Source organism: Triturus cristatus, chromosome 4_1 (genome assembly GCF_964204655.1).
Source record: "Triturus cristatus chromosome 4_1, aTriCri1.1, whole genome shotgun sequence".
In the NCBI taxonomy this organism is placed as follows: Eukaryota; Metazoa; Chordata; class Amphibia; order Caudata; family Salamandridae; genus Triturus; species Triturus cristatus.
Window position 1 is genome coordinate 935,030,072 of NC_140585.1, and position 13,034 is coordinate 935,043,105.

General features: G+C 43.8%; 1 protein-coding gene across 1 annotated transcript in view; it reads right to left on the reverse strand.

The window, feature by feature from the left end:
• The window catches only part of LOC146855860 (vomeronasal type-2 receptor 26-like), a 500,093-nt gene that overhangs the window by 75,552 nt on the left and 411,507 nt on the right, over positions 1–13,034 (reverse strand). The window lies entirely within an intron of this gene.

The following is a 13,034-nucleotide window of genomic DNA, read 5'->3' on the forward strand; positions in this document are numbered from 1 at the left end:
GCGTCGCCGGCAAGGACGATGTCTCTCTGCCATGGCGCTGGGTGTGGTACATCTCTGCCTTCTTTTTTCAAGTTCTGCCTTGCCCTTTACATTTTGTTGAAGCATGTTTACTTCTCAACAAGGTCAGATAAATACAATTTGGAACCATGTCGCTTTTAGCACTAGGACATATGAACTAGCAGAACAGCAATAGTTTCAAAATGCAGTGTAATTCCTTCAGATAAACACTTATTATATTTCTGTACTAAGAAGGCTATAAAGTTGCTAGTGTTGCTTTTCCAAATGATTTTGCTGTTTGCCTCATTCCAACATTGCCTCATTTATTTCTGGCATCACCTCATTGGGTAATATTTGTTCCTTGAGCTATTTTAACATTCAGTTTGATTTTGAAATATAGATAATTAAATGGGGTGATTTTTTTTAACACTGAAACGTCAATCAATCAACGTTTAGACACAATGGCATCTAGGATGAAAAAAAGACCCAGTTGGGAACACTATGCACCTATTGTAGCGCAAAGTCTATGTAATACAAGTGCATTTACTTTTAATTTAGGCACTCTGCTATGCAATACCAACAACAGCTGAAATAAATAGAAGACTATACACAAAGTCATGCTAACTACTGTTAGCCTGAACATTTCTTAAATCTACAGCTGGGTGCAACTATTTCCTTTAGTCTTTTGAAATAGAAAGTTGATATCGTTGGTATAATCAATGCTTGCGCTGTGAGCCACTGGTGGCAGCTCTCTGATTTTGCGGTATTAGCTGCATTGTAAGCCTGTACACTGCTTTGAAAGCGCTGTGTGCTCACACACTTGGGCAGCTCTATCTTGACCTTCTTGTAGGTGATGCTCTTCTAGATCCTCCTGTTGAAACTGGCCTTCCCTGCAGCACACCAGCAGCGTGCTTGTCCTCCCTCCTGCAGGCAGCAAAGCAGCACCACTCTAGGACCAGGCAGGGTGGAATGGTTGGGGAGCCGTCACAAGCACCTCTGTTTCTCCATTGCCATCCCCCGGCAATGCAGCAGAATATCTACAGAACACTTTCTGTACAATAACTAAAATAACATTTTATGTGTGCTTTTCCAATTATACAAACACATTGCATCTAGATAAAATCTACTAGATACAAACTATCTGAAATATTCAAATGCACAATATTACTCCTGTAATTACAAACACAGCACTAATACTCTCAATTAGTTTGATATTAGTGGAATAGTTTCCATTATTGACACTCTAGTCTACTCCACTCTACGCCACTCCACGCCACTCGACACCAACCCACTGTACTCTACAACAGTCCACTCTACTACTCTTCATACAATGTCACTACACTGTACGCCACTCCACTATACACCACTCAATGCAAATCAACAATATGCTAATCTACTCAATGCCAGTCTATTCTAGGACACCTCACACAATGTAACTATACTCCACCTCACTCTACTCCACCTCATTCAATGCTACTGTACTCTAACCCACTATCTCTTTGCCACTCTATGCCACTAAACTACACTCTATGCCACTCCACTGTACACTATGCCACACTACTCTATGCAACTCCATTCCACTGCACTCCATACCAATTAAACATACACCACTCTGTGCCGCTTCACTCTGTGCCACTCCATGCTACTCCGCTCTATGTCACTCCTACTCTATGCCTCGCCAACATATATGCCATTCTACTTTACACCACTTCATTCTACTCCACTCCACGCCACTCCATTCCACTCTATGCCAAGCTACTCCAGTCTGTGCCGCTCCATTCTACTCTTCCCCACTCTACTCAATGAATCGCCACTCTATGCCACTCCATTCCACTCCATGCCACGTGTATTTTGCACTAAGAAAATAGAGCTATGTGCTGGATTACTCTTCTCACATAATTACGCATCATTTTGTGTAATTTTGTGGTAACTATGAAAAATTCCACTAGATAGAATTATGGCAGTTAATCCTATCTTCACCTTCTCTCCTTTCTGCCCTCCTACCAGTTCCTCCGTATCCTATCTCAACTCTCTATCTTCATCCTGAACTTACGGAAATCATCCTCAACCACCTCTGTCTCCAGCAATAAAGTTTTGTGAGGCAACCCTCTATTCCTTGGAATCTGCGTATATAGTTCAGCATGTAAACACTAGTTCTTACACTAATGTTGCTAAATCCTTTAATAAAGTCAAGATATGAATATGAACTCCTCTGTGCTGATGGTACTGGCGTGCATTGACTCAGGAAGTGCAAAAATTGCATCTCTCCATTTGTGAGAATGTGTTTGCCATATTCTTACAAAACTTTGAGAGGGCACCTTGAAATTGCGTCTCCAGAATACCTTAAAAAGTGACCTAGATTTACAATCCCTTTTTAGGTCTCGCTGAGCCCCAGCGCTTGCGCTGGCTCGGAGAGACATTTTGTATCTGGGAATTTTCAAGTGCTGCCTGTGGCCTAAAGCTTGAGTGCACGCGAGCGTGCACGCGCGCAGCCGCCAATCACTGATGCGCGCGCATCACTCGCATGCCGTCCCGTCTTAGCGATCGCTTTGATCGCACAACATTCGCATAAAAAATACACTGATCCTGCCCTTGTAGATCCACATTTCATTTATGTACCTTTTTTGCTTCTGAGTATGTCTCCTGCATGCAAAAAGAAAATGGCTTGATGTATTATTTTTGTAATATGTGCATCAAATTGGAACTGAGTTTAATTCATAGAGTTGTCTTTTTAGCCCAAATACTGCTTGATCCCGAATGCCAATTATATAATAATATTGTTCATTTTCTAATTCTTCCAGTGTTTTTGCCAAGATTTGAGATCGTGGCATACAGACCATATGAGAAGCTCGCAGCAAGCGGCTAACTCGCTGAGTTGCCGTGCCCCCTCACATCTGGCAAAGCAGTGCTGGTAGTTCCTTAGATAAAGAGACATTCTCACTTTTGGGCATATAAATATGGATATTATTAACATTACTCATCTGTCTAGCAAAATGCACGTCCTTGCATGCTTTGTGAGCGAGCCTTGCACAATGGCAGCTGCTCGAAAACCTGTGTGCTTTTTAAGGCTGTGCGTGTGCATATAATGAAATATTCGAGCAGCAGCGAGGCTTAGAAATATTTCTTTTTTAGGCGCTCGACGGGTGCTGTCATGCTTTATGATGTGGCGACAACTCCATATCAAAAATGCTTCCTTGCGTTTACCTGTTCCTAATACATTATTCTGTAAATAAAAGCGCTCTGTCGCCTCATCTGTCAGGCAGGCGGCCGCATCGCTCGCGCCCATGGCTCACCCAGCGAGGCCTTGGCTGCCTGGCAATCCGCGCCTGAAGATGAGCGCGCGCCAAGAGCAAAGCGCCCAGACACGTGCTGCAGGCCCATGCGCGGCAGGCATGTTTATTCTCAAAATAAATGCATGTCAACAGGAAATTTGCTTCAGATGTTTACTGCAGAATTTCAAATGCCAAGGACCGTGAATATATTTTGAGTGTTTGCCGGTGACTGGGCCACCACCCTTCATCAGTCTGAAGAAGACATTCAAGCTCATTCAAATACTACAGACCTCGTTTCAAGCCGCTGTATCTATGTGCAGATACACCCGCTAATTACTTTTGTGCTATCTATCAAGAGCTCTCTTCACCGGATTCACTTAGCTATGATAAACGGGGGAAATCGCTCGTTCATTTCAGCTACCTTCAATTACAAAATATGCTTTTCAGGAATTCTGTTGACCTTTTAAGGCCCTTGCACTTTGCTCTTTTGATGGTGGGAGTTATTTAAGAGGGTGAACGTCACAGAAAATACGGTGGAATTTACCATCTGTGGCATTAGGCAAGACCCTTTGGTTTTAATACAATTATGTATATGCTTATAGGGGTACTGAGCCAGTCCTCTTCACCCATTGGGTTTTAGCTATGCCATTCATTAGGTCTCGCTGAGCCCCAGCGCTTGCGCTGGCTCGGAGAGACATTTTGTATCTGGGAATTTTCAAGTGCTGCCTGTGGCCTAAAGCTTGAGTGCACGCGAGCGTGCACGCGCGCAGCCGCCAATCACTGATGCGCGCGCATCACTCGCATGCCGTCCCGTCTTAGCGATCGCTTTGATCGCGATCGCTATTACTTTCGCTTTCACGGCCGCGCGGCCGTTACTTTCACGGCCGCGCGGCCAATGCTTGTTTTTCTTGAGCCTCGTGGCGCAAACATCCCATCATGCCCTATACCTCACCCTCAGGCCCTTTCGCCCCCTCCTTACCACAGTCTTGCCCTGCGGTAGACTATTGGTGTCAAAACCTGCAGCTTCCACGTTTGCGATATCATCACAGGCAGGTCCTACAGTTCCATCAACACACACGGCTCCCTCTATCATAGGGTTTGGCGAATCCATGTCTTGTTTGTCCCTATCCCTCGGCCACAGAACTGGAGGATGTGCACCAGCTTCTGCTAGTGGAGCAGCTCTGCCCTCAGGGGTTCACATCTTTCTGCAGCTTGCTCAACAGCAATGTTTCATATAACAAGCATACTTCGTTAAGATGTAGTTCTGGGACTGGAGAGCTGTGTTAAATCTTACTGATATTAACAATTCGCCTCCTTTGTCACTGTAAACCCCACCATCTGCCTTTCAAGGACAATCACGTGTTATATTTGGCATATGGTAGCGCAGCACGTGACTTAACATGGTGCACTGAGGCTAGGAGGTGCTTTGGCAAGGACGTCAGTCAAAGTGACCCCTTGTTGTCAGGCTGAACACAAACGTGTAATTCTATTGTGTCACTCTGCATGGCTTTGATAAGATCGACCACAACATTTTTCTTGCTCATTTGGAGTTAACATATAGGCTCAGAGTTGCTGTTTTTTCCAGTAGTTTACATTCTTATTAGACAACTGCAGCCATCAGTTAGAACTTGATTTATTCGCATCGAAAATCACGATGCCCTCTCCCAAGGCTATTTCCTCTCCCTTGCTCGCTCTAAAACAGAATCCCCCGCCTCACTGGGATTCTCAACAGCATAATTCAAATAAAAGTCACTAAGGACCAATAAATCGTTCGAAAGAACTCAATGGGCTCCAAAAAGTGCAAAAATGAATAACAAACAATTGGCTATGTCTTAGTGGTCCAAAAAGTCTCAAACTAAAGTTCAAAAATAAATAATGAACAAGAGGGTTATGCCTTAATGAGACTACAACCAATATTTTCCTCAATGGTCAAATTAATGGGAAACTGTAACCTTTAGCTGCACCCAACCCATTGCCCTTACCCCAACTGCACGCCACACACTGCTGCGCTCCTCACACTGCTGCACGCCTCACACTGCTGCACACCGCACACTGCTGCATGCCTCACACTGCTGCATGCCGCACACTGCTGCAAGCCGCACACTGCTACACGCCACACACTGCTGCACGCCACACACTGCGGCACGCCACACACTGCTGCACGCCACACACTGCTGCACGCCGCACACTGCTGCACGCCCCACACTTCTGCATGCCGCACACTACCACATGCTGCACACTGCTGCACGCCTCACACTGCTACACGAAACACTGCTGCACGCCTCACACTGCTGCACACCACACACTGCTGCATGCCACACACTGCTGCACACCACACACTGCTGCACGCCTCACACTGCTGCACGCCGCACACTGCTGCACACCGCACACTGCCGCACGCCGCACACTGCTACACGCCACACACTGCTGCACGCCACACAATGCTGCACGCCACACACTGCTGCACACCACACACTGCTGCACACCACACACTGCTGCACGCAGCACACTACTGCACGCCGCACACTGCTGCACGCTGCACACTGCTACACGAAACACTGCTGCACGCCACACAATGCTGCACACCACACACTGCTGCATGCCACACACTGCTGCACGCCACACACTGCTGCACGCCGCACACTGCTACACGCCACACACTGCTACACGCCACACACTGCTGCACACCACACACTGCTGCATGCCACACACTGCTGCATGCCGCTGCACGCCACACACTGCTGCACGGCACACACTGCTGCACGCCGCACACTGCTGCACGCCACACACTGCTGCACATCGCACACTGCTGCACGCCGCTGCATGCCACACAGTGCTGCATTCCTCACACTGCTACACGAAACACTGCTGCACGCCACACACTGCTGCACGCCGCACACTGCTGCACGCCACACACTGCTGCACGCCACACACTGCTGCACGACCCACACTGCTGCACGCCGCACACTGCTGCACGCCTCACACTGCTGCACGCCGCACACTGCTGCACGCCGCACACTGCTGCACGCCGCACACTGCTGCACTCCACACACTGCTTTTATGCGAGTTTATGCTACTGACATTGTAAATGACAATGCCTTTTATTTGTTTTAAAACCAAAACATAAATAAAAGGCATTGTAATTTTACAATGCCAATAGCTCAAACTCTCATAAATGCGAGACCTATTGCATTGCAAATGCTTGTTTTAATTGCAACCACTTGAGAAACTGATCAAACACGGCCAGATGTTGGAAGAAAACCACTACCCATTTATTTAGAAGGCTTGCTATGGTCATTATATATGTATAGGAAACCTCTCAGGTAATTGCTGATGAGGGCTAATTTGCCAATTAAATACCCAAGCTTTTGCTTGAACTGTGGGATGGTGAAATTGTGATCTTATTACGGATGGAGAGAGGAGGGGTGATTAGCACTGCAACACGCAATTTGAGCCTCTGTACCGGGGATGGGGCACTCAGGCGAGGCAGCAAATGGTGGAGAATAGTATGAGCAGATGAATATAAGGGCCCTGGATACTCTGATGTCAGTGAGGCATGGTGTCAAGTGGATCTCTACATATGTTGTGCAGTTGGAAATTATAGCTTCGGTGAAGTAGGGTGGTTGTCCGCAGGCAGTGTAGAATGTGAGTTATGGGTTAGATTGAATAGAGGTGTGAAGAGTAGGAGGAGCTGTCAGTGTAAAGGTTTTTCCCCTGGACAGCATAAGTGGTAAGTGTAGTGTTTGTGGGAAGTGTAGTGTTCATGTGCTAACATACTTGATGTGGAGTTGAGCACAAGAAGAGAAACCTGCAGTGGAGACATTTGCTGCTGGGTCATTTTAGTGCACAATTTAAAATGTTATCCTGCAGGTTATTCCTCAAAAAGGCAGAACATGTTTTAATATGTTTTTTCTTAGTATAACAGTGTATTCCCAACTGCTTAGTGTCAGGGGTCAAGGTAGTAAAGCGACTAGACAGCCCCATGCCCTGAGGATGTGTGTGAGGTTCTGATTTGTCTGACTCAAAAGTGGAACTTTACTGAGACATGCTGGGGGCTGTGATGTCTCCCCTCAACCTACATCCAGTGGAAGCATCTGCCATGCTTGAGCCCTACAAATGCTTTTCTTTTCGGCACCGCATGCCAGAAATTGATGCAGTCCTAGGATTGGCAATCAGAGGCCGAAATACCAACATATTGCCAAGCTCCAATGATGGACATTGGAACTGAAACAATGCAGATGTGACCCTTAGCCCCATTTGCCCGTTTGGTTTAGAAGACTTGCCGATCCCTGCCGTTCACTCCTTACACCCTGGCTTTGTGAACCTTTTCCATTTGCCATTTCCCACACCCCATTTGCCAGGATCTTTGAAGCCAGTCAGCAAAAGAGGGAGTTGTGCAAGGCTTGGCATTGGTCTAAGTTGGAGATTGAGGCTTAGCCAATGGTGGTTTAAGACATTGACATGACACAATGTCGCCCAAGATCTCATTCTGAAGGAATCAGTGGTGATGCACCATGTGGGTACTCATAAGGTACTCCGAGGGTGTACCACTTTTGACGCATTATGGAGACATTTCAGGTTGATTTTCAACTATTCATTGTATTTGGAGGGTGACTATTGCTATGCATTAAGAATTGTTTATACTCTTTTGCTCCACATGACCTGGGAATGTGAATTGACATGACTAATACATCCCAAAGTTTCTGTTATATTTTAAGTCATAGCCAGATTGATTCAAGGAGTAGTGTTGAACTGCAATTCACATTCTGCCTCGAGCTGTCTCTCTGCTGACATAAAGAGTGTAGAGGACCACCTTTGAATCCGCTATTTTTTGTCGTTCCTGATAGTTGTTGATGCTTGCATTTGGTACTTGGGTATTTAAACTGTCTGCAGTTCTTTGTTGGAGCACAAAGTAATTTTAGGAAGCGCCTCTGTCCATCAGTGGCAAACACATTTGACAGCTAATGGCATTTGGGCTTTAAGACTCTTAGATGACTTTGAGACAATTGCGCTCTGGAAAAATTATCCTAAAGGGAACAATGTTGTTTATGAAATCAAAAGCAGCCAACTTACGGGGTCTGGAATGGGCTTTTACCAATTACAATATGTTTTGCTGAGGTCCTGTAGTAGGTCACAAACCCTGTTGTCACTTCTTTTTTGGGACTTTACATCCATTTATTGAGACTATGATTGAGAAGGATAATGCAACACAAAAAATAAATCTGAAGGGCATGGTACTCTCATTCCTTCCCCCAAGGATGTTGATTCTCCAAGCTGTAGATCACCAAGTCTTCCTCCGTTGGAGTGTACTCTATCAGATAGAGAAGTGTCGGCACCCACCTGCAAGTGATAAATTGTTGCTTAAACACAACAGTTCTGCTGGTGTTTTTTTCCTATGCCTGACGAATATGTTAGGTTTTTAGAAGTTTCGCAAATATTACAGAGAATTCTGTGCTTTAATGTTGCCAGAGAAATGTATCCTCAATTCAGACTCCATTTGGGGTTTTATCTTCTGTCAAGGGCTTCTCATGGGATCGGATGGTGGGGAAAGGTTTGAGCTTTCTTTCCCCGTATTGTCTGTACAGGCTTAGCAAAGTGTACCTAGAATCCCTCCTCTCCCTCACTTCTCCTTTTCCTTCTACATGTTGAAGAATGAGCAGGAAAACAACAGATATAGCGATTCAAGTAAGTCAACCAATCATAAGGAATAAGGTGCCCAAGGGAATAACTGGGTAAAAAGGAATTGATCAATCCAGTTTTCTTGCTATAGAAATTATTTCAGAAAATCCAATCAGTCCTATTGAATACGTCCTTTGTGAAACATGCACAAAGGATATCCTGCTACGTGATTTTTACCAAACAAGCTCTGACGGCGCCTCCTTTAATTCATGTGGGACCGTAAGGAAAAAGAAAAGCAAAAGGAGGAGAAAGTTATGAGGCACATAATTACTAAAATGTGATCCAAGTGCCTTAGATTTTAATTGTATGTGTCTGAAAATTCAGATTCTGGTGAATCTCCCCATTCTCAGAATAATCAGGGTACAATTGACTATTTGAGTCCAACCTCATTGTGTCCATAGGAAATGATCATCCAGTTGGACTGTGGCTGAACCCAATATCCATAGAATTTTGTGCACTTCACACACTTTTAGTGTTAGAAAATTCTTCACGTTGTACAGAATCCTTCAGCCACAGGTCTGCTTTTCAATCAGAAATTCTGCCTCAACTGTCCCCATTGGAGGAAAACATCATAGCATCATTGAAAAAATTGGATGATCACTTGGAGATGGAAGGTTCCAATTTAATAGCTCAAGAAGTTTGAGTTTACTCAAACGTCACATACCGCTGAACCTGTTGCGTTCAGCAGATATTAATCGGGTTACATTTCAGGTTGGCCACCAGCTCACAGGGTGCGTTTGTTGAACATTGCAGCCTTTATGATCCTGAATCTAGGTGGTTCCTATTGAAGTTGAGGAATTGAGGTGAATGCGATCACTGATTCCACTCAGAAGAATCACTTTGATGGAAATGATTCAATCCTGATATAAAGGTGTGCACATTGCTCAATGGACAGCTATATTTGTTTTATGTGTATCTGTAAAGCACACTATCACCTGTGAGGGTATCCTTGTGCTGTGCAGGTGTGTGTGCCTAGCCCTGGCTATGGTATGTTGGTTCATTGAAAAGTCAGGTCTTCAGTTTTTTGTGGAATTCAAGAGGAGAGGAGGAGACTCTGATGTAGAGCAGAGGCCTTTACACAATATAGGAGTGATGTAAGAGAACTCACATCCTCCTGATCCGGTTCTATGTATGATTGGTATGTATGTGAGTAAGAGTCCTGCAGAGCGGATATGTCTGGGGGGTTTGCTGAAGCTAATGCAACTGTTTGGGTAGGTGGGGCATAAGTTGAATGTGTATGGAAGGAGTTTGAATTGAGCGTGATTGTGGATCAGGAGCCAGCGGAGCTCCCTGAGGCATTGTGTTTTGTGAGTTCTGAATGGGAGGTTGAGGATGAGCTGGCTGCTGAGTTCTGGATGTTACTGCAAGTATTAATTACCGAGACTCGTTGCATAGTGATCCAATCCAATCCAGTCTAGGTGGTAGGGTGATTACTATTGCTCAGGATTTTTGTTCTGTGTTTTCTGTATAAGAGTAAGGATGAAATAAATGTGGCTGTAGTTAGTGGATGTGCTTAGTAGAAATATGCCCCTGGAGGATACCGTCCTAATAATTATTGGGCAGTTGAACCACATAGTGACTTCAGTTAATAGGCCTTATTTTAAATCCTCAAACTCCTTGCATAGCTGTGCAAGTTGTGGAATGCCTCTCTTCAGTGCCCACTGAGGCTGTGCTGATCCATCTCAGTAAAATAAATCACAGTATTCATGCAATAGCTTTACCAACAATATCTCAGCAATTGTTTGCTCAAATAGAAAGAATTCCTGTGTTTTTAATGTTGGATTGTATTCAAATTGTAAGTCTGTACAAGTTTAACTTGCTGCCCAATACCCATTACACCCTGTAAACAAACATTCTGTATACTCACTTTAGTGGCAGCCTCCAGGGATGGTATAGGCATAACTACAATTATTTTCTAACCTTGTGCAGCTGGCTGTTCAAACTCAATTCTGCAAACAAATTTCAATTATGATTTTGCACAATTAGTGGAGAGTGCCCTTCATTATACATGACATATTTGTAACTTAACTGACATGGGACTATTCGTATCACTAGATTATGCTTGTTGACGCATGTTTGCAAACGTTTAGTTGTAGTGATATGTTTGTGCAAGCCCTTAAGAATTTGAGTATGTTCTTACTTTCAGTCTTTCCCAGTAAATGTTAAGGTAGTCAATTGGTATAGAAGTTTTACTCACACTGTGTAATAGTGGAGATACGTTTACCTGAAATTCAAATAACCCTTTAAGGCTTGCAGGTTTTTCAGAGTCCTTAGGTACTCTATTGTCCCACATTTCTCTCGATAACCTGGTGAAGTTCCCTTTACTTCACAGGATAATGCATATCCCACAGATTACATTTCAGAAACATATTTAGAATGTTTTGAAAATGTGTTTCTAACCTGCTAAATAATGTAATGTGAATATTGTGTCTACATGATGAAGGTGTTCATTATCTGTGATAGATTTGTCATCGACATGAGACCACATTCTAATCACCTTGCAATAACCCAATCATTTGGGCTAAGAATACCATTGGACTATTCTTATAACCTTGAAGTAATCTTGTAATGGTGCAGTGTGTCCCTCTGAATGTGAACAAAATTAAGTAAATTGAATTATGTAATATGATTCAGTGACCATGCGCTGAGTGAAAAACACATTTACTGTGTGTATTATGGTTTAGCATTTTTTTGCATGAGAGCTGCCTCATTAATTCAGCACATTGTGCATTTTGTAAAAGATTGGTTTTACAATGTTGATTCAAATTGCGATAATCTGGAACAAATTTCCTAATCTCCATGATTTATCTGGCTTCAATCCCCAGTCACTCTGCACATTCATTGGTGAAGGACAGGGGGTAATGGTTCCTTGATATTGCAATTCATTACACATCTGTTTAGGGCCCTTGTTTCATCTCTGGTTTCATCAGACATTGCTTTTCAATTTATGGTAAACGCTGCAAGGAAACTAAATGTGGATCATCATTCTGTCTGTGCTCGCTAAATGACTGGGGAACAGGAGAAGAAAAGCTCCCATTATCACTTCATGACCTAGAGGAGCATCATTAATAATCTGGGGAGGCCAGTCTACTCCCGTAGCTATTATGTCATAAGAATCTGTAAATTGAGTCCAGAAAATCCTTGACATTGTCTGCTCAATGTCCCTTTCTTCTTGAGGATGACCTTTTTAAACTAAATTTGGTTCATTCAAATGCATGTTGGCTGTTTCTGCCTAAACAAAGTCCTAAATCCCCTTCACATTAAGGAACGACTTGAGCTTCAGGTGAGCTAGTGATAATTCCACCATATTGTCTGCTCGCCATTCTATAACAGGACAATTTGTCTCCTTGTAGTACCTGCCTTATTCTTTTGGAAGAGGTGCTTAGATGTTAATGATCCCCAGCTGTCCCCTCCCCTACTGATAGGTCTGTTCCTAGTGAGGTCTGTGGGAAGAGTGGCCTACTCTATTTTAATCTGGTCTGCTATCGCCACGATCCTGTGAAAAATGTGAATAGTGCTTATCAGAGGCTTGTTCTCTGTCTGATGCTCTACTCTCACTCCTATCTCAGAAGTTGTACTTTCCATGCTCTTCATCTCTACTGTAACATTGGGGTTTCTTTTCTTAAATCCACTCATATTGTAGCACTCTGTCCCTGGGATCATTGTGTCTTCATTTTTCCTAATCTCTTTGATTATTCTCATTTTCTGATTTAGGTTTTAACTGGGGTTTCTTTGGTTTAGTGCTGAGGGAATCCCCCTTCTTTTGGAGTCATGACATATCTCTGGTGGATAGGGACAGAGCTGCATCACTTTTCATATTTACAAGAATAGTAACAGATACTCTATTGATTTTAGCTATTAATTTCATACCTAGATCCACCGCAGGTGACACACTATGCTCCTCCTGTATTCATTTAAGGATTTAGGCAGCACTGTTATTGAAGATATGCTATGTGTGGTGGAGTACAAGGTAGGAAATATACCTCTCCATGATCAGGAAAGTTTTGGATTTGGCACCAATACAATCGGGAGGCACATGTTCATTATTGGGTATTTATCTTACACTGCTTCTCGCTGATAAGTTTG